This window comes from Strix aluco, chromosome 1 (assembly GCF_031877795.1).
Source record: "Strix aluco isolate bStrAlu1 chromosome 1, bStrAlu1.hap1, whole genome shotgun sequence".
In the NCBI taxonomy this organism is placed as follows: domain Eukaryota; kingdom Metazoa; phylum Chordata; class Aves; order Strigiformes; family Strigidae; genus Strix; species Strix aluco.
Window position 1 is genome coordinate 50,720,038 of NC_133931.1, and position 7,978 is coordinate 50,728,015.

The following is a 7,978-nucleotide window of genomic DNA, read 5'->3' on the forward strand; positions in this document are numbered from 1 at the left end:
AGTGTTTGAATTCTCCTTCTTATATACCTTGATATTAACAATATGATGCAAGAAGAGTAGGGACTGCCAGCTACTGCGATTGTGGTTGCTGTCATATTTTAGGGGAAAATTCTATTTTCAGTTGTAATTTCCAACCTATATCACTCCAGATAAATACTGGGCTGAAATGATATTGAATTAATTTTGGAAAATTTCTGATGACATTGAAAAGCTATAACTGCCGCTGAGGCTAGAAAATGTATGTGTATTTGCATATTTGTGCATATTTTCTGACTATCCCTTGTCTTTTTTTAAAGCTCTGCTATCCCTCGGCTTTTAAGCTGTGCTAGGATTTTGGTAGAGGAAGGTGTCTCAGTGTTAGGAATGTGCTTTTTCCTGTTTTTATAGGAACTGGGGTTAATGGCTGTGGATGAAGGGAGGGAAGCTGAACGGGTTTTTGAGTCAGGGCCTGGCCAAGCAAGGAAACTAGAGCTATGAGTCAGATGGGAGGAGACTGGGTCTGGCTGGACTCAGAAACTGGGTTAGGAACTGTCAGAGAGAGAAGGCAAGATCACAGGGGATGTTAGGCTGTATCACACATCTCCATCGTCAGAGCTGGGAAGGGTTGGGGGTCCGGGGCTAGTATATGGCAGGGTTACCTTCTCCTACCATACACCTTGATACAGTGTTTCACCACATGATTTCCTACTGTTTTCTTCATCAAGTCCCTGCCTCATTCACTGCACAGAGTGGATGTTATTCATCTGCTTCATTCTCATTATTCAGTGTAATGGCCCTACATCCTATTTACTGCTCACTATTCAAACCCTGTTCCAAAGATAGAATAATTAATTTCCTCATGGGCTGTTCCTCATGGGCACTCATCATTACAGTACTTCATAAATAGTAATTCATTCATTTCCACAACACTCATATGAGAGGTAGGTTGGTGTTATTTCCATTTTTCAAAAGGGGAACTGAGGCAACCAGACTTTAACTAAGGCCAGCATTCACACTAATTATAGATGGCCAAACTAAGTCACTACACCCGGGTTTGTCAGAGTGCTCGGCATTGCACAGCCATGTATATCGTCAGTGCACAGCTCAGATGTAGTCACAAGTGGCACTTGGGAAGGTAGACTGCTGAAGTGTCAAGTCAAATGCTCTCAAAACACAGTAAGTGACCATAAATGAACAACCTGGTCTTGGTGTTCCCACAGCATTGCAGATGAGGAATAGGCAAGGACAGACTTCTCTGTATAGAACAACCTTCAAATACATCAACTAGGAAGCCCTCCTTTCTCTTCCAGCATACTTCTTCCCAATCCTCCAGCCTTGCAACACATCATGTGCTGGTCTTTCTCTGCTACTTTTCCTAACTGATCATGAGAAAAGTCCATCTGCATCGTACTGAAGATCAACAACAAGGGGAGGTCATATTAGGACTGCATAAGTAATTTTAATTGTTCCTACACCTTGAAAGCCTTATCATGTTATACTTATCTTTTAAAACTTTCTCTGTGTGTACTATCCTATATCTTTCTCTAAAAAGGCAATCTGAAAACCCCACAGAAGTCCCATCATGCTGGCTCAGTAGCAGGACTGAAATCTTTAGACTCACAGCATTGCCCTCAGCCACTCAAGCTAGGAGAAGAAGGCTAATGCTATTGTTTGTGCACACCAGCGCTTCAGGGGAATGAGACACTCGCTTTGTGGGTGGTTTCATGGGTGCATAAGGGATAACCCCAGATGCTTGGGGTCCATCCCAGGTCCTGGAGACAAGCAGCCAGCGGGCCCTTCTCTCACCTTCCAAACCTCCAACCTTGGCCCAGGGTTTGCCAGCCCCATGACTGGAAATCCCAGTCCCCACTCCCTGTGCCACCAGCCTGTTTAAGTCTTTCTCTCTAGGTTTCTCACTGGCAGCCTGCTTTTGGCCTACCTCAGTTCCAGTCCCAGTTTCTCACCCCTTACTCCTCATCCTGGCTTCAGTCCTTCTCCCATCCCAGGAGGCAGCAAGTCAGAAAGCTGCTCCCTGGGACCCCTTTTCCAAGGTCCTTGTCCTTCCACACACGTGCTTCTTGCCAAGCCAAGGATGACAGTCTTTCTTCCACGCTCTCAATTTGTTGACATCTAATCTCAGTTTTCTGCTTCCACTTCCCAGCAGTCCTGCATCCCATGCCTAAACATGTGCAACCACAGCATTTAGGAACAGCAATAGAGGGGCAAGTTTTGCTCAGAGCCTGCAACTTGGGGGCTGGTGCATGCTTGGTACAGACAGAGACTTTGGAGGACATTGCTGCCAAATTCCTGAGAAGTATCTACTGAACTTGAGCATTTGGCCAAAGTCAGTCTGTTTTCATGTTCTTGACATCAGGGTAGATCCTCTTCTATGCCAGATGTAATGTCCATGCTCCAAGGGATGGATATATTGGAGTTAATTGATTAAACGGTTGAAAAGACCTTTTTTTTTGATATGAGAAAAATAATATATTTTCTATAATCTTGTTCTTGGAAATTGCTGAACTATTTTCACTAAAACTTTAGAACAATAAATAAATCAAAGTGAGGCAGACATCCAGCATGGGGAATTTTAGTTGAACATTTAAAGTCTGGCACAGTTATATGCAACTGAAAAAAGGGTTTTATAATGGGAAGTGTCAAGCATTAAGTATAGGTGGCACTTCCAGCTCCGCCTATAATATAGATTGGATTAGATGCCTGGTTCCATTCCCAGGGCATTCTGGATTAAACCAACTGGCTCACAGTGGACTAGGAAGAAGTTCTTATTTTTCTCAGGTTAATACATTATATGGCATTTTTGTCCTTAAAAGAAAGAAAAAAGAAGCCATGTCATTTATCTAGAAGATTTATTTATTTGCTGGTATTGGCAAGGAATGCATAATTTGCCAACAATATGGAATGAATGATTATGGCAACCAATTTTATGAGAGTCTTATAAAAAGAGAGGCTTAATAATAAAATGTTAACAATTATAATTTAAGAATGAGTCAGCTACAGAGAAAATAAGACAAAGGCAAAAAGAAAAAAGAAAAACCTTTCAGAGCAAAATGTTTTATTTCCATTTATTTCCAATGCTTTGCAGATGTGTGTGGGGCAAGTAGGAGGCTAATATATCTCACTTTAGCAGTACTAATTGTTTGCATTATCACAATAATCAAATGCAACCATATTAATCTCTGTGGTTATTAACTTGATTTTTACACATTAAGATTTAGATTTAATCCCCTGGGACCATCTATTAATGCTTTTAAAGTTGAAGGGTTTCAACAGTTTTAAGTTTTTATTCCCCTCTTTTAGCTGCAGGCAGTAAAATTTGAACGTGTGTGGAGTTTTGTATTTTGCATTCCTGTGGGATTTTCAGAGACACTGCTGTCAAGGACCATGAATCATGTTAATACATAGCAACCTCTACAGCTATTAAAATGTCTGCAATAATGTGATTATTTTAAAACGGAAAAACTAATATCATATGTATTACTTAAAGATCAATCTTTTTTTTTAAGTCATTGGAAAGGGCTGCTTTTAGGAGGGGGTAATGGAAATGTTAGTGGGAGTCACTAAAATGTGAAATATCTAATCCACTGAGAAGAGAAACTTCAGTTCCTTTTACAAAACATATCCTTACTGAGCTTATAGTCAATGAAGCATAAAAATGGCCAAAAAAATCAAGATCAATAAGCATGAAAAGCTATTTTATTTTTGTTTAGCCAAGTCATAGTTACACTGACATGCTGGAACAGTATCTGGTTTCATGCTTTTATGGTTACTGAGTGATGACACCCAAGCAGAAAACTGGGCATGGAGGTGTTTTTATGAGATGTCAATGTGGAATGTAGTGCTAGGATTGAATAATGACATGAACTGGTTAAAAACTCAGTTTTCAAGGTGGATGTATCAGATACATCATTTACAACTTATATAAACAAGAAAATATAGTAAAGTGACCCCATGAAAGCAAATAAGAAAGCATCTTGGAGTGTATTACAGCTCTAGTCTTTAAATATTAACTCCAGAGACAGAAACTGTAAGATGCTGGTTTTGGCGAGAAGGAATATAGTTCCTCAGATCATGTATTTTGATTGTAGTTGATTGTGCATATCCATGTTGCCATTCCTCAGTAAATCCTTCCTTGGCTATCTGTTTTGTTGGGCAGCCTTCAGGCAGCATCCCTTGATTTCACATCTCCAAGAGGGTGCAAAAGTATGAAAACCTCTACAGTCTCTCTGTCTTCTCTGTATCTGCATTTCTGAATGTACCATGGCCTTCTCCTCCAGCAAATGCTCTAGTACCTCAGCTTGTTCAAGAGTTTAGAGGTTATGCTTGAATGAAGCACCACAGAGGGCAAAAAGGTCCCTGTCCCAAACAGCAACTGAAAGACACCATAGGTAGGAGGTAATCATTTTAATAGGTGGGAATTTAGCTAGTGCCAAGTGGCTGAGTGGCATTTTATAAAGTGTTAAACACATCTGAAATATGGAGCTCTGGTATTTTAGTACACAAGTGGCCAAATGCCATGGGATACCTTTTATTGGGCACTCAGAAGGACACTGTCACAAAAGAAAGGGCTCGAGTGCCCTTGTTCAAGGTCAGGTGGGTTCCTCAGACAAGCATTTTAGCAAGTTAGCTATTGGCACCACACCAAATAATTTTAGATTATGGAATATAGGCGCTCCATTAGCATTGTTTTAAATTGCACTTTCTGTTTTGCAAAATCAAAAAGGAAATTTCATGGGGAAAAGAAGTCTCGCATTCATGCAACATTAATGTTTAGGGAATAATGTGGTGTTTTGCCATGTTAAAAGAATTATTACAAACCCTTCATTGAGAAGCTCTAGAGATCTCATACTTTGGAAAAGAGACTTGATAATTGGATGTGCGGGAGGGGGAGGGAGATATATGGGGAGGGTGTCACTTTTGGTGACAGCAATGAGCCTTTTTTTATTCTTGTGAAAAAAGACCCCGATATGGCCAAATTAGAAGCCTTTGAAAGATCTGAGAAGCAGGTAGCTGCAGGTTAGCATGGGGCAAGTAACTGTAGCTCAAGGTAGAGTGATTCACTCCTGGGCTCTCTGCTTCCCTGAGCTGAAGAGAGAATACCATGAGCTCATGTACATGCAGGCAAGAATGCTCGGAGGAGGCAAATTAAATTTGCACGTGCCACTTCCAGTGAGTGCATCTTTCTACTATCACAGCTCTTTTCCATTTTACCTGAGCACCTCGGAAATCTTGAATAAATATGGGCCAGCTCGCATCTTCCAAATCTCCATGTAGAGGTGATCTCCTTTCCCAGCGCGGCAAAAGTTGCCACGATGTTCACCCCCCTCCTGGCTTTGCCAGCCCTCCTGCCCCCAGGAACAATGGAGCCGAGCTGCCTAGGCGCCAGGGTGAGAGGTCACAGCATCCCACCGAGCTGCCAGATTTGGGGGCAGATCCCACGGCCTCTACCGCACTGAGCCAAAAGCAGGTCTTCTCTTGCCCCCTGCAATCCTGGCAGGGAATCTCGGCAAGGGGAGCCTCAGAGGGATTTCCTCCTCAAAACTCACCTTTCACAGCCTTTTTTTTCTTCTTTCTTTTTTTCTTTTTTCTTTTCCACATAGAGAGGGACAAGACCGTGTGGAAAATTAACTGCCCTGGTTTACAGGTCACGTGTGTGAGAGGCTGTGAGCATTTGTGCACGGGGTCATTGTTGGATTTTACAGCGGTTGCTTTTATCCTTGGAACTGAAGCTGCCACGTATTTCAAGATACCTGCTTATTTTGTAAAGCTAGAGGTCTGGGCAGAGGAACTGAGAGAGTCTCTCAGCTCCAGTGAAATACCTCGGACTTGGAGAGCTGAACTGAGTGACAGACTGAAAAAAAAGAAACAGAAAACATAAACATGTAAATGTGACATCTGTGATTCCACTTTACAGAGCATTTTACATGTGTGAAAATAGCTCATTGTCTTGCGAAAGTGAGAACTTTGGGGTTGAAACCGATGACAGAAATTAAGGGGACTTAAAAGGAAAAGCTCAGCTATAGAAATGAATTTAAAAGAAGGGAAAAAAAAGGCTATGCCAACATTTTCCTGAATGATAGCAGAGATGTGTGCTAAAGAATAGGTGTTGACAGAAAAGAAACACAACCCTTTAATAAAAGAGGTGGGCAGGCAGACATATGAACTGCTGAAATTTCAGCATTTCAGAGTCCTGTGGGTAGAGAACACTGGAACACAGGAAAAACAAGTAGAAAAGATCTTGGGAAACACTCACCTCCTAAAATTTTTGATCATTTTAGATGCCATTTCACTTGAGAAAAGAAACAATTATATACGTATATATATGAATTACAAAGAAAAAAGAAGACAGGGGAAAAAAAGGAGGAAAAGACACATTAATGCTTTGACTTCCCTTTCAGATATCCCCTACACTGTGTCGTAATAAATCTTGCATCTTGCTGCTCAGCTGAGGGTTCTGCTGCAACATTCCTTGGTCGCTTGTTTTTTGGAGTGCTGTTTGCATTGAATTTGGGGAGTTCTCTAAGCAGCTGCAACAACACTGTAATATTTCCTCGTTATTTCCTAGCAAAGCATGATCCAAAAACCACACTTTTGGGGAGGAGGTATTGGGAAAGCACTGCTTTGGGTAGCTGTGGCTCCCTGAGTCTGACAGCCTCTTGACAGTTACTAATATCAGCAGAGTGAACGTGTGTAGGCTACTTGCAAGGTTTGTGATGTGTTTTTGATTTCCTGCCTCAGAAATGCATTTTGGCTAGAAAACAAGTGAGGCATACGATTCCCTTTCTTGCCATACACATATCAGGAAATTGTTACCCATGTACCCTGTTCACATCAGGTAATTGGGCTGCTAACATTCAGGAAGAGGTTATTGCTTATTGGTTATTTAGTCGTTGTGCGAACATGAGTAAAAATTATTATTTTTCTGAAGAATGTGAACTCCATGTGATTCTGTCCTCATGGAGGCTTTGTAACGGGTGCTAATTTCCACAAACCATGCTTTATTTGTCTTTGTCTTAGCTCCTTCTTTCAATGCCTTTATTCTCTAGGGGTCATGTCATTGTCTTCTGAAATCTTGAAAGATCTTGCTTATATGTGAAAAGTGGCTTTTTACAAAATGCACAATTTCAGAAATTAAAGCTAATCAAGGAACCTTCTTCCAGGGCAGTAAATTGGTTATGGTAATTTCTGTGTATTTTTCCTTTTTCAGTTTCATACATGTAAAAATAATGGAAAGAAACAACATCAAATTAAGAAAAAGTATTGTCCAATGTTCATTCAGAGGTCCTGAGATTTGAGACATCTTAATAGGTGACCCAAGATTCTCATGTTTTTTATTGTGCAACATCCTTCTGTTGTTGAAGTCTTATTTCCATGTTAAAATTATCTTCTGAATATGCCTTTTTCTTTTGAAATTTTGCTGACCAGAGACAAAAGATGTTAAGATAGTTGCCAGAATATTTTCCAGTAATACAAATTCTTAAAATTAAGTCCTTGATTCTGCAGTAGGATACAGGCTTTGTCTACAGTCTCCAAGTAGATGAGGGTCTTTGCAGAGCCCCTTGCTGGACTGGGGATTCTATCAAAAGCAAATATGAATTCACATTTTTATTGATCAAGAGTTTTGTTTCTGTTGCAAGAGGAGGAGAAAATGAGGTCACATTTTGATGAAGATGTGAGGACTTCTGCATGGTATCACGTGGTACCAATTGACCGGAGGTAGATCCCCTTGCTTATTTTGGGGCTTGACCATGACAAAAGACTTGTTTCCATTGATATTGGTAGAACTGTTCACGTGATTATGGTCTGATAAATGCTACAGAACATCCTCCAAATGCTTTATGGAAAATTGTATTTCTTATATGAGGGCCCAATAATCTTCTTTGGTGTAATGTTTAGTCTCTGGCTTCTCTAGGAGGGAGCAGAATTAGCTTACAATAAAACTTGGAAAATACACTCTGATGCGGGTTCTTTGAGACGAAAA